Genomic DNA, 14,935 nt, shown 5'->3' with positions numbered 1-14,935 from the left:
TCACAAAATCATCCATCACGTTAGGCCGAGAGCTCAAGAGTTCCCTGTTTTATCTCTCCCTCCTTACAGAGCCAGATCATATTTGCCTCACAACAATCCATAGGAATATTTGCGAAGGCAGAGGGTAACTGGAGTTTTCACTTTCTTCTCAGCTCCCTCACACAAAGCTCTGAGATGTTGATGAGCAATAATACCTCAAGAGGAGATTGATGAGAGTTGGAATGTCACCAACAGCTCAAGCAAATTTCTACAGATGTGCCGTGGAAAACATTCTGACTAGTTATTTTACTGTTTGGTATGCACAAAGTCTTGAAAAACTGTAAAGGGTTGTCGACTCATCCAGCTCCATCACAGGCACAACCATCTCCACCATCAAGGATATCCTCAAAAGGTGATACCTCAAGAGGGCAGCATCCATCATGAAGGAACCTCACCATTCAGGACACAGACAATAGGTGCAGGAGTAGGCCATTTGGCCCTTCGAGCCAGCACCGCCATTCACTGTGATCATGGCTGATCATCCACAATCAGTACCCAGCTCCTGCCTTCTCCCCATATCCATGACATGTCTTCTTCTCATTGCTACCTTCAAGGAGGGGGTACAGGAGCCTGAAGACTCACATTCTATGTTTTAGTCAGAACATCTCCTTTGCCGTCAGGTTTCTGAATAGTCCATGAACCCATGAGCACTACCTCGCTATATTTGTTCATGTTTATTATTGCATTTGCATCTTCTCATTTATGGTACACTGTACTTTTGCCACAAAACAACACATCTGATGATATACGTCAGTGATAATTCAGATTCAGATTTGAACTTGGTATGTTTATCCTTCACCCTAAGAGGGACATGCTGCCCCTGACTCTTGTTATGGCCCTTCTAAAAGCCTCCCGCCTGCCATTCGACCTCAGTTGGATCCTACCTCATGCCCGCCAAGCTAACCCTGCTCCAATTCCAGTTTTTAACCCAATGACCTGTACTGTCTTTTCCATTGACTCCTTTAAAACTAATATTGGTACTGAAATTGGTTTACTATTGTCTCATAAAGCTTATGCTACATACTGCTTATACAGATGAAATCATTACAGAATACGTTGAGGTAAAATAACAGAATGCAGAATAAAGTGTAACAGCTCCTGAAAAAGTGTAGTGTAGGTAAACGATGAAGTGCAAGATCACAATGGGGTAGTTTGTAAGGCCAAGAGTCCACCTTATCATATAAATGGTCTGTTCGAGCGTCAGATAGCAGAGGGATAGAAGCTGTCATTGAGCCTGATAGTGTGTGCTTTCAGGCATTTGTATCTTCTGCTTGATAAAACCAAACAGCCTGATGCTATCTTCATTGTCACTGGTGATTTTAATCAAGCAAGTCTAAAAACAGTCCTGCCCAAATTCCACCAGCATGTGGATTCTGCACCCAAAGGTGAAAATGCACTAAACTTGGTTTATACTAACATATCAGGTGAATATAAAGTAGTTCCTTACCCCACATTGGGTTCTCAGATCACCTACCTGTTACGCTAATTACAAACCGCTGATCAAGTGGGCCAAACCAGTTCTAAAGAATGCTCAAGAATGACTAGATTCTAGACGGTTCCAGAAGACTGGAAAATTGCAAGTGTCACTCTACTTTTCAGACATGTCGGTGTGGAATGGGAAATATGGAAACAAAATTCAGAGGTGCATTCAGAGATGCTCTTCCACAAGTCACTGTTGTAATGTGTTGCTTCCTGTCAGCTTGAACCGATCTTCGAGTAAAAGATGCAGAAGAAAGACTGACCTCAGTGATTGGGAAATGTTGGAGTCGATTGCTGAGGCTGAGATCTCAGGGTACGTGGAGGTACGTGATAAACTAGGCTGTATTTAGCATCATTTCATCAAGGGAAAGTCTTGCCTGACAAATCTGTTGGAATTCTTTGAAGAAACTTTTTGTTTAAATTCTTTGAGTTTAAGAGCCGAGTGATGTTGCAGCTATATAGGACCCTGATCAAACCCCACTTGGTGTACTGTGCTCAATTCTGGTCGCCTCACTACAGGAAGGACGTGAAAACCATAGAAAGAGTGCAGAGGGGATTTATAAGGATGTTGCCTGGATTGAGGGGCATGCCTTATGAGAATAGGTTGAGTGACCTCAGCTTTTTCTCCTTGGAGCGACGGAGAATGAGAGGTGACTTGATAGAGGTGTACAAAATAATGAGAGGCATTGATCATGTGGATAGTCAGAGGCTTTTCCCCAGGGCTGAATTAGCTAGCACAAGAGGGCATAGTTTTAAGGTGCTTGGAAGCAGGTACAGAGGAGATGTCAGGGGTAAGTTTTTTTATGCAGAGAGTGGTGAGTGCGTGGAATGGGCTGCCAGTGGCTGTGTTATAGATGGAAACTATAGGGTCTTTTAAGAGACTCCTGGATGGCTACATGGAGCTTAGAAAAGTAGAAGGGTATGGGTAAAGCCTAGGTAGTTCTAAGGTAGGGACATGTTCAGCACAGCTTTGTGGGCCAAAGGGCCTGTATCGTGTTGTTTGTTTTCTATTTTTCTACGTTTCTAAACAGCAAGCAGGATAGACAAAGGAGAATCGGTTGATGATGTGTATTTGGATTTTCAAAAGGCCTTTGACAAGGTGCCACAGATGAGGCGGCTTAACGAGCTACAAGCTTATGGTATTGCAGGGAAAGTTCTGGCATGGATAAAGCAGTAGCTGATTAGCTGGAGGCAAAGAGTGAGTATAAAGGCAGCCTTTTCTGGTTGGCTACCGGTGACTAGTGTTGTTGCAGAGGGGTCTGTGTTAGACCAATTCTTTTTATGTCATATGTCAATGATTTGGATGGTGGAATTGATGGCCTTGTTGCAAAGTTTGCAGGTAGTATGAAGTTCAATGGAGGGGCAGGTAGTTTTGAGGATCTAGCAAGGCTACAGAAGGACATGGACAGATTGGGAGAATGGGCAAAGAAATAGCAGATGCAATACAGTTTTGGGAAGTGTATGGTAATGCACTTTGGTAGAAGAAGTGAAAAGGTTGATCACTTTCTAAATGGAGCTAAAATACAAAGAAATGAGCCACAAAGAGATTTGGGAGTCCTTCTGCAGGAATGCCAAAAGGTTCATTTGCAGGGTGAGTCTGCGGTGAGGAAGGCAAATGCAATGCTAGAATTCATTTCAAGAGGACTAGAATATAAAAGCAAGGATGTAATGTTGAAACTTTATGAAGCACTGGTGAGACCTCACTTGGAGTATTGTGAGCAGATTTGGGCCCCTTACCTTAGAAAGGATGTGCTGAACATGGAGAGGGTTCAAAGGAAGTTCATAAAATTGTTTCCAGGGTTAAATGGCTTGCTACATAAAGAGCGTTTGATGGCTGTAGGCCTGTACTCACTAGAATTCAGAAGAAAGAGGAGTGACCTCATTGAAATCTATCAAATTCGTAAAGGCTTTCATAGAGTGGATGTGGAGAGTCTGTTTCCTATGGTGGAATAGTTTAAGACCAGAGAACACAGTCTCAGAATAGAGGGACATTCTTTTAGAACTGAGATGAAGTGGAATTTCTTTAGCTAGAGAGGTGATTCTATGGAATTCTTTGCCACATGAAACTATAGAGTCCAAGTCTTTATGTATATTTAAGACTGCTATTGATAGATTCTTCATCAGTCAGGGCCTGAAGTGATAGGGGTTGAAGCCAGGAGATTGGGGCTGACAGGAAATTTGGTTTAGCAATGATGAAATGATGGTGCAGACTCAATGGACCAAATGGCCTAATTCTGCTCCTATAACTTATGGTCTATGGTCTTATGGAATTCAGAGACAAACCACAAGACTACCTTTTGTGTCTGAGACCATGATGCCTCACTCCTCAACAGGCTGAATATCTTTTACGTCCAAGTTGATGAACAGAACAAATTGTAGGTGAGGAAGGCACCACTCCCCCCAGGGGATCAGACACTCCATCTGGTTGAAGCTGAGGTGAGGAAGACCCTGGCCAGAGGTCAACCCATGCAAAGGTGTGGAGCTTAATAATTAACCAGGTCAAGTTCCAAAAGACAGTGCAGCCCAGAGAAGTGAGGTGCTAATGGATATAGAAACATAGAAAATAGGTGCAGGAGTAGGCCATTCGGCCCTTCGAGCCTGCACCGCCATTTATTATGATCATGGCTGATCATCCAACTCAGAACCCAGCCTTCCCTCCATACCCCCTGACCCCTGTAGCCACAAAGGGGATATCTAACTTCCTTTTAAACATAGCTAATGAACTGGCCTCAACAGTTTGCTGTGGCAGAGAATTCCACAGATTCACCACTCTCTGTGTGAAGAAGTTTTTCCTAACCTCGGTCCTAAAAGGCTTCCCCTCTATCCTCAAACTGTGACCCCTCGTTCTAGACCTCCCCAACATCGGGAACAATCTTCCTGCATCTAGCCTGTCCAATCCCTTTAGGATCTTATACGTTTCAATCAGATCCCCCCTCAATCTTCTAAATTCCAACGAGTACAAGCCCAGTTCATCCAGTCTTTCTTCATATGAAAGTCCTGCCATCCCAGGAATCAATCTGGTGAACCTTCTTTGTACTCCCTCTATGGCAAAGATGTCTTTCCTCAGATTAGGGGACCAAAACTGCACACAATACTCCAGGTGTGGTCTCACCAAGGCCTTGTACAACTGCAGTAGTACCTCCCTGCTCCTGTACTCGAATCCTCTCGCTATAAATGCCAGCATACCGTTCGCCTTTTTCACCGCCTGCTGTACCTGCATGCCCACTTTCAATGACTGGTGTATAATGACACCCAGGTCTCGTTGCACCTCCCCTTTTCCTAATCGGCCACCATTCAGATAATAATCTGTTTTCCTATTTTTGCCACCAAAGTGGATAACTTCACATTTATCCACATTAAATTGCATCTGCCATGAGTTTGCCCACTCACCCAACCTATCCAAGTCACCCTGCATCCTCTTAGCATCCTCCTCACTGCTAACACTGCCACCCAGCTTCGTGTCATCCGCAAACTTGGAGATGCCGCATTTAATTCCCTCATCCAAGTCATTAATATATATTGTAAACAACTGGGGTCCCAGCACTGAGCCTTGCGGTACCCCACTAGTCACCGCCTGCCATTCTGAAAAGGTCCCGTTTATTCCCACTCTTTGCTTCCTGTCTGCTAACCAATTCTCCACCCACACCAATACCTTACCCCCAATACCGTGTGCTTTAAGTTTGCACACTAATCTCCTATGTGGGACCTTGTCAAAAGCCTTTTGAAAATCCAAATATACCACATCCACTGGTTCTCCCCTATCCACTCTACTAGTTACATCCTCAAAAAATTCTATGAGATTCGTCAGACATGATTTTCCTTTCACAAATCCATGCTGACTTTGTCCGATCATTTCACCGCTTTCCAAATGTGCTGTTATCACATCCTTGATAACTGACTCCAGCAGTTTCCCCACCACCGACGTTAGGCTAACCGGCCTATAATTCCCCGGTTTCTCTCTCCCTCCTTTTTTAAAAAGTGGGGTTACATTAGCCACCCTCCAATCCTCAGGAACTAGTCCAGAATCTAACGAGTTTTGAAAAATTATCACTAATGCATCCACTATTTCTTGGGCCACTTCCTTAAGCACTCTGGGATGCAGACCATCTGGCCCTGGGGATTTATCTGCCTTCAATCCCTTCAATTTACCTAACACCACTTCCCTACTAACATGTATTTCGCTCAGTTCCTCCATCTCACTGGACCCTCTGTCCCTTACTATTTCTGGAAGATTATTTATGTCCTCCTTAGTGAAGACAGAACCAAAGTAATTATTCAATTGGTCTGCCATGTCCTTGCTCCCCATAATCAATTCACCTGTTTCTGTTTGCAGGGGACCGACATTTGTCTTTATCAGTCTTTTCCTTTTTACATATCTATAAAAGCTTTTACAGTCCGTTTTTATGTTCTCTGCCAGTTTTCTCTCATAATCTTTTTTCCCCTTCCTAATTAAGCCCTTTGTCCTCCTCTGCTGAACTCTGAATTTCTCCCAGTCCTCAGGTGAGCCACTTTCTCTGGCTAATTTGTATGCTACTTCTTTGGAATTGATACTATCCCTAATTTCTCTTGTCAGCCACGGGTGCACTACCTTCCTTGATTTATTCTTTTGCCAAACTGGGATGAACAATTGTTGTAGTTCATCCATGCAACCTTTAAATGCCTGCCATTGCATATCCACCGTCAATCCTTGAAGTGTCATTTGCCAGTCTAACTTAGCTAATTCATGTCTCATACCTTCAAAGTTACCCCTCTTTAAGTTCAGAACCTTTGTTTCTGAATTAACTACGTCACTCTCCATGTTAATGAAGAATTCCACCATATTATGGTCACTCTTACCCAAGGGGCCTCTCACGACAAGATCGCTAATTAACCCTTCCTCATTGCTCAAAACCCAGTCCAGAATAGCCTGCTCTCTAGTCGGTTCCTCGACATGTTGGTTCAAAAAACCATCCCGCATACATTCCAAGAAATCCTCTTCCTCAGCACCTTTACCAATTTGGTTCACCCAGTCTACATGTAGATTGAAGTCACCCATTATAACTGCTGTTCCTTTATTGCACACATTTCTAATTTCCTGTTTAATACCATCTCCGACCTCACTACTACTGTTAGGTGGCCTGTACACAACTCCCACCAGCGTCTTCTGCCCCTTAGTGTTACGCAGCTCTACCCATATCGATTCCACATCTTCCCGGCTTATGTCCTTCCTTTCTATTGCGTTAATCTCTTTTTTAACCAGCAACGCCACCCCACCTCCCCTTCCTTCGTGTCTATCCCTCCTGAATATTGAATATCCCTGAACGTTGAGCTCCCATCCCTGGTCACCCTGGAGCCATGTCTCTGTGATCCCAACTATATCATAATCATTAATAACAATCTGCACTTTCAATTCATCCACCTTATTACGAATGCTCCTTGCATTGACACATAAAGCCTTCAGGCACTCTTTTACAACTCTCTTAGCCCTTTTTAATGCTTGCCCTGGATTTGTCGGCCTGCCACTTTTACTTTTCCCCTTTGTACTTTTTGCTTCTACGCTCACTTTACACCCCTCTGTCTCTCTGCACTGGTTCCCATCCCTCTGTTGTGAACTAACCTCCTCACACCTAGCCGCTTTAATTTGATTCCCACCCCCCAACCATTCTAGTTTAAAGTCACCTCAGTAGCCCCCGCTAATCTCCCTGCCAGGATATTGGTCCCCCGAGGATTTAAGTGTAACCCGTCCTTTTTGTACAGGTCACACCTGCGCCAAAAGAGGTCCCAATGATCCAAAAACTTGAATCCCTGCCCCCTGCTCCAATCCCTCAGCCACGCATTTATCCTCCACCTCATCGCATTCCTACTCTCACTGTCGCGTGGCACAGGCAGTAATCCCGAGATTACTACCTTTGCGGTCCTTTTTCTCAACTCCCTTCCTAGCTCCCTATATTCTTCTTTCAGGACCTCATCCCTTTTCCTACCTATGTCATTGGTACCTATATGTACCAGGACCTCTGGCTCTTCACCCTCCCACTTCAGGATATCTTGGACACGATCAGAAATATCCCGGACCCTGGCACCAGGGAGGCAAACTACCATCCGAGTCTCTGGACTGCGTCCACAGAATCGCCTATCTGACCCCCTTACTATCGAGTCCCCTATCACAACTGCCCTCCTCTTCCTTGCCCTACCCTTCTGAGCTACAGGGCCAGACTCTGTGCCGGAGGCAGGGCCACTGTCGCTTCCCCCGGGTAAGCTGTCCCCCCCAACAGTACTCAAACAGGAGTACCTGTTGTTAAGGGGCACAGCCGCCGGGGTACTCCCCATCACCTTCCTTTTCCCCTTCCCCCTCCTAACCGTGACCCACTTGTCTGCCTCCCGTGGCCCCGGCGTGACCACCTGCCTTCCACTCCTCTCTATCACCTCCTCGCTCTCCCTGACCAGACGAAGGTCATCGAGCTGCAGCTCCAGTTCCGTAACGCGGTCCCTTAGGAGCTGCATCTCGATGCACTTGGCGCAGATGTAGACGTCCGGGAGGCTTGGAGACTCCAGGGCCTCCCACATCCGACACCAAGAACAGCAAACTGCCCTCACAGTCATAATGCCCCTCTCCTCAAATAGCAACAGAAAATGAATGTCAAACCTTCCTCGCCTCGCCCGCTTCCGCCTAAGCCCGGTGAGCCGAAGCCCTTAAGTCTTCACTCTGCTCCCGGCTCACTCTGCCACCCGCAAACTACGCTGCCCGCTCTCTGAGGCTCTGTTCCTTTTAAATCTGCCGCGCTGCACTGCCCGACGTCACACGCCTGCGCAGTCCCGCCTCTCAGAAAGCCGTTGGAGAAAAAAAAATAACGAAAATTTCAAAAATCTCTTTTTCGGCACTCCCACTCAGACTCTCAGACTCCTTCTTCGAATCAAATCCGAAGCAGGATGTCTGCCCTTTTAAATCTGCCGCGCTGCACTGCCCGACGTCACACGCCTGCGCAGTCCCGCCTCTCAGAAAGCCGTTGGAGAAAAAAAATAACGAAAATTTCAAAAATCTCTTTTTCGGCACTCCCACTCAGACTCTCAGACTCCTTCTTCGAATCAAATCCGAAGCAGGATGTCTGCCCTTTTAAATCTGCCGCGCTGCACTGCCCGACGTCACACGCCTGCGCAGTCCCGCCTCTCAGAAAGCCGTTGGAGAAAAAAAAATAACGAAAATTTCAAAAATCTCTTTTTCGGCACTCCCACTCAGACTCTCAGACTCCTTCTTCGAAATATATTTCCATCTCTCTGGAAACGCTCATTGTCCCCTCAGTTTTCAAGGCAACATCCTTCATTCCAGCGCCACAGAAAGTGACAGTAACCTGTCAAAATGAGTTTTGTCCAGTGCTATTATGAAATGCTTTGATTGGCCGGTCATGGAACGCATTAAAGCCTTATTCCCAACCACACTGGACCCTTTCCAGTTCACTTATCACTCAAATCGATCCACTGACCTCTGCCTTCCACTCTGAGACGCCCCACTTGGAAAATGGGGTCTCACATGCCAAGCTGCTGTTATAGACTTCATTTCAGGCATTTAACACCATCATGCCCCGGAAACTGGTGGAGAAAACTGTCCTCGCTGGGTTTCAACACCTCCCTCTGTAACTGGATCCTGGATTTCTTAACAGAAAGGCCATCGTCAGTCCGTGTGGGTAGCAACATCACTCGTCCCATTACACTGAGGACTGGAACTCCCCAGGGCTGTGTGCTCAGCCTGCTGCTGGTCAAACTGTTGATGCATGACTGAGTCAGAAGATTCTGCTCAGACTGTATCAGCAAGTTTGCAGGTGACACAACACTGGCTGGCCTCATCAACAACGAGTACAGAGAGGAAGTCGAGTGGTTGGTAGACTGGTGAAGTGTTGCCCATGTCACTGGTGACCTGCAGGCCTAATAAAAAGTACATGAATCAGGATTTGGGAATATCCAGAATCTCCAATCAGTTTTTCTTTCGGTTTGTTTTAAGACAACCAGATTACAAAACTATTCCAAACAAGCAATAGATTAATTGTGATAGAGATTCTCTAAAAGAGAAATTGTTAAAAAATCACTTGTAAAATAGAGCAAGTTAATTTTTAACAAATAATATGCCATTCAATTTTATTTTTATATCTATGTACAGATAACTGTCCTTCGGAACTGGTGGATGAAAGAAAAACTGAGGTCTACGTGCAAGGAAAGTGATCATTGAGCAGGATTTTTAAAAATTGATAAAGCTGAAAATGTTACTAAAAGAATATTGAATGTAATGTAAATTTACCGACACAATATAAAGTTAATGCATGAGTCTGTATCTCAGTCTATGATTTGGATACTATAGAGAGTGCAGAGGAGATTTACGAGGATGTTGCCTGGATTGGAGACATTCCTTATGAGAATAGATTGAGTGAACTTCTCCTTTTCTCCTTGGAGCAACACCGGATGAGATGTGACCTGACAGGGGTGTATAAGATGATGAGAGGCATTGATCATGTGGATAGACAGAGGCTTTATCCCAGGGCTGAATTGGCTAACATGAGGGGACATAGTTTTAAGGTGCTTGGAAGTAGGTACAAGGGGGGTTATCAGAGGTAGGTTTTGCACACAGAGGATGATGGGTGCGTGGAATGCACTGTCAGCTAAGGTGGTAGAGATGGATACAATAGGGTCTTTAAATAGACTCTTAGATAGTTACATGGAGCTTAGAAAAGTAGAGGGCTGTACTGTAATGAAATTCTAGGCAGTTTCTAGAGTAGGTTACATGGTTGGCATAATATTGAATGGCCTGTAATGTGCTGTAGATTTCTATGTTCTGTCTGAATGTGAACATGGAAATCATTGTGGACTTCATAAAGATGCAGATGAACCATGCCCCTCTGCGAATATATTGTTCCTCCATATAGAGAGAGATAAGTGCACCAAGTTCCTGGAAATTCACATCATGGATGACCTGATCTCACAGTATCACCTCCCTGAACAAGAAGGCTCAGCAGTGCCTCCAAAGTGTCACAGGCAAGTATCTCTGTGCCATACAGTATTAATGTATGCACTTTATTTATGTGGAATTAATCAGAAGATTTCATCCTTACTTTCCTAAGTTATTGCTCATTTACATATTTGTACAACTGTGCTTTACACCTTTGTCCAGAGAAATATGGTATCTGTTGGTGTACATATATATAATTAATTGACAATGAGCTTGACTTGATGATGGGAGAGGGGAGAGGTGAGAGTGTCTGGGGTGTGTGGGGTTTTTGACAATCCCGGCTGCTTTACTGAGGCAGAAGGAAGAGTAGGCAGAGGCCCTGGAGGGTAAGCTTGTTTCTGTGATGTGCTGAGCTGTGTCCATGGAAACCCTCTGCAGTTTCTTGTGGTCACAGGCAGAGCAGTTACTATACAAAGCCATGATGCATCCAGTCAACATGCTTTCTATGATTCAAATAGAGAAGAAAGTTCATTGTGAAACTGAACCCAAAACTGTGAAGGTTAAAATTAGTGCTTGTCCCTGTGAATGCGTAACCAGTGCTTTGATGTATGAATGTGCTGGAGGGTGTGCAGTTATCCACTGAGGATAGTTGAGTCTTGTGTCCAGATGTTTGGATACTTTTTCAGTTCTCCACCCTCATCAATCGAGACCCTCAGAATCACTCTCCAGTCAACCCGCAGAACTGAACTCCCTGAACCTGGAATAATTTCAGTTTATGTCTACCACACACACCGACCATTTCCCAAAATGGGATAACCAGACCAAACACTAGACCAGCGGTTCCCAACCTGGAGTCTGCGGACACTCAGTTAAATGTCAGGGGCCATTACATAAAAAAGGTTTGAAACCCCTGCACTATGCTTTTCAGAATGTTTCATTGTGATATAAGTCCATAAGACAGAGAAGCAGAAACAGACCATTCGGCCTATTGAGTCTGCTGCGCCATTCCATCGTGGCTGATTTATCATCTCTCTCAAACCCCATTCTGCTGCCTTCTTCCCATAACCATTGACACCCTGACTAATCAATAACCTATTGACACACTCAAAGTGCTGGAGGAACTCAGCAGCCCAGCCAGCATCTGTGGACAAAGGTATACAGTTGATGTTTCAGGCCGAGACCCTTTATAAAGGGTCTCAGCCAAAAACGTCAACTGTTTTCTCTTTTCCATAGATGCTGCCTGGGCTGCTGAGTTCCTCCAGCACATTGTGTGTGTTGCTTGGATTTCCAACATCTGCAGATTGTGGAAGAACTTATCAACTTCTGATTTAAATATACCTAATGACTTGGCCTCCACAGCCATCTGGGGCAATGAATTGCACAAATTCACTACCCTCTGTTAAAGTGATCTCTCATTTCTGCCTCTATTTAAAATGTTTCTCTAACCACTTTTTCACCCTGCCTTGCCCCTGTGATGAACTAAGCACAGTTTCCCCAAGTCTTTCTGTATTTCTCCTTTCTGGTACTGCTTGCATCTTTTCTTTCTTCCCCCCAGCATTTAACTCTTCTCTTTTCACAGTGATAACCTACACTTGCTCCTTCTCTGACCTTCCCCATCCTATATTTATCTCCTTGGTCTCCCATGACCCTCCTCTTGATTTACTCCTTCTGCAAGTTTGCTTCATCTGTCATCTTAGAAACTCTGTCCAGTGCACAAGTTCCAGTCATTAGCATGCATTCATAAAGGGAATGCACTTCAGAAGTTCAAAGCTAAGGTAAATTTATTACTGAAGTATATATATATATATGTCACCATACATGATCCTGAGATTGAATTTCTTGCGGGCATACACAGTTCATCCAAGAAGCACAATAGAATCAATGAAAGACCGCACCCAAAAGAACGGGCAAACAACTAATGTTCAAAAAATGAACAAACTGTGCAAATACAAAAAAGCAAAAAACAATAAATATTGAGAACATGAGTTGAAAAGTCCTTGAAAGTGAGTCTATAGGTTATGGGAACAGTTCAGTGATCTGATCCACTCTGTACTTCCATTCATTCTGAAGGATAACATTCTCATATTTAATTCTTTTCTGTTGCTCAACAAACTCTCAGTCCAGTCTGTTTACAATTCCATATCTCCTTCAGACATTGGACACATCTGGCCCATCGAGTCTAAATCTGACAGTTTATGGGGTGATCCCAACACCCATAACGTATTCGTATATTCCCGTCAGTTCCTCTCAGGCTGTACTGAATAGCTGTACAGTCGGAACGGTTTAAAATGGCCAATTAATCTATCTGGGCTGCACCTTCAATCCTGACATGGTCTCGCATCACTTGCCTTTTCCAAACTATTAGCTGGATTCCATTCATCATCCCTATTTATTGATCAAGAGACTCCGAAAGTTGAATGAGACAACTTGCCGTGCATAACTCTATGTGCATTCTTCTCCAGATGACTGCCAATTTGATCTATCATTAAACCCAATCCCAGGATATAAATAAAATCCAAATCACAAATCAGGTATACAAGGTATTAAGAGGAATAGATAGAGTGGACAGCCAGCGTCTCTTCCCCAGGGCACCACTGCTCAATACAAGAGGACATGGCTTTAAGGTAAGGGGTGGGAAGTTCAAGGGGAATATTAGAGGAAGGTTTTTTACTCAGAGTGGTTGGTGTGTGGTATGCACTGCCTGAGTCAGTGGAGGAGGCAGATACTCTAGTGAAATTTAAGAGACTACTGGGCAAGAATATGGAGGAATTTAAGGTGGGGGGTTCAATGGGAGGCAGGGTTTAAGGGTCGCCGCAACATTGTGGGCCAGAGGGCCTGTACTGTGCTGTACTATTCTATGTTCTATGTTCTATCTCTTCACTCATGTGGAATCACTCTGAAATTCTCGGAATCACTGAGGTACACTTCGATTTTTATTTGTTGTACTTTTTATTTATTGATTTGGGGTGGGGTGATCATGAATTGCTTCGTTTACCACCCTGAAGAAGTTGAACTGCCTCCATGTTTAGCAGAACAACACAACAGTAATAACTATCACAATAAAACAAGAGGGGCCAAATATGCAACTTTCTCAACTATCCATCCTTTCACGCGACAGACAGTCCTTCAACAGCCAAATAAATACCTTTCCCAACCACTCACCCTCTCATATAACAGGAAGTCCTCCAACACCAACACAGTCATCAAAGTATGTATGTTGTCATATACTAACATTTTAGAAACATGGAAACATAGAAAGCCTACAGCACAACACATGCTTTTTGACTGACAAAGCTGTACCGAGCATGCCCTTACTGTAGAAATTACCTAGGGTTACCCATAGCCCTCTATTTTTATAAGCTCCACATACCTATCCAGGAGACTCTTAAAAGACCCTATCGTATCTGCCTCCACCACCGTTGCTGGCACTCACCACTCTCTGCGTAAAAAAAACTTACGCCTGCCATCTCCTCTGTACCTGCTTCTAAGCAACTTAAAACTGTGACCTCTCGTGTTCGCCATTTCAGACCTGGGAAAAATCCTCTGACTATCCACACGATAAATGCCTCTCATCATCTTATACATCTCTATCAGGTCACTTCTCATCCTCCGTCGCTCCAAGGAGAAAAGGCCGAATTCACTCAACCTATTCTCATAAGGCATGTTCCCCCATCCTGGCAACATCCTTGTAAATCTCCACTGCACCCTTTCTATGGCTTCCACATCCTTTCTGTAGTGAGGTGACCAGAAATGAGCACAGTACCCCAAGTCGGGTCTGGCCAGGGTCCTATATGGCTACAACATTACCTCTCGGCTCCAAAACTCAATCCCAAGATTGATGAAGGCCAATGCACCATATGCCTTCCGAACCACAGAGTCAACCTGCGTAGCAGCTTTGAGTGTCCTATGGACTCGGACCCAAAGATTCCTCGGATCCTCCACTGCCAAGAGTCTTACCATTAATACTATATTCTGTCATCATATTTGACCTACCAAAATGAACCACCTCATACTTATCTGCGGTGAACTCCATCTGCCACTTCTCAGACCAGTTTTGCATCCTATCAATATCCCACTATAACCTCTGACAGCCCTCCACACTATCCACAACACCCCCAACTTCTGTGTCATCAGCAAATATACTATACTATTCCTCCACTTCCTCATCCAGGTCATTTATAAAAATCATGAAGAGTAGGGGGTCCCAGAACAGATCACTGAGGCACACCACTGGTCACCAAACTCCATGCTGAATATTACCCGTCTATAACCACTCTTTGCCTTCTGTGGGCAAGCCAGTTCTGGATCCACAAAGCAATGTTCCCTTGGATCCCATGCCTCCTTACTTTCTCAATAAGCCTGGCATGGGGTACCTTATCAAATGCCCTGCTGAAATCCATATAAACTACATCTACTGCTCTACCCTCATCAATGTGTTTAGTTGCATCCTCAAAAAATTCAATCAGGCTGGTAAGGCACAACCTCCCTTTGACAAAGCCATGCTGA

The sequence above is a fragment of the Mobula hypostoma genome, chromosome 8, assembly GCF_963921235.1.
Source record: "Mobula hypostoma chromosome 8, sMobHyp1.1, whole genome shotgun sequence".
NCBI classification, from domain to species: Eukaryota; Metazoa; Chordata; class Chondrichthyes; order Myliobatiformes; family Myliobatidae; genus Mobula; species Mobula hypostoma.
The sequence above is the reverse complement of the archived record's forward strand: the minus strand, read 5'-3'. Positions refer to the sequence as shown.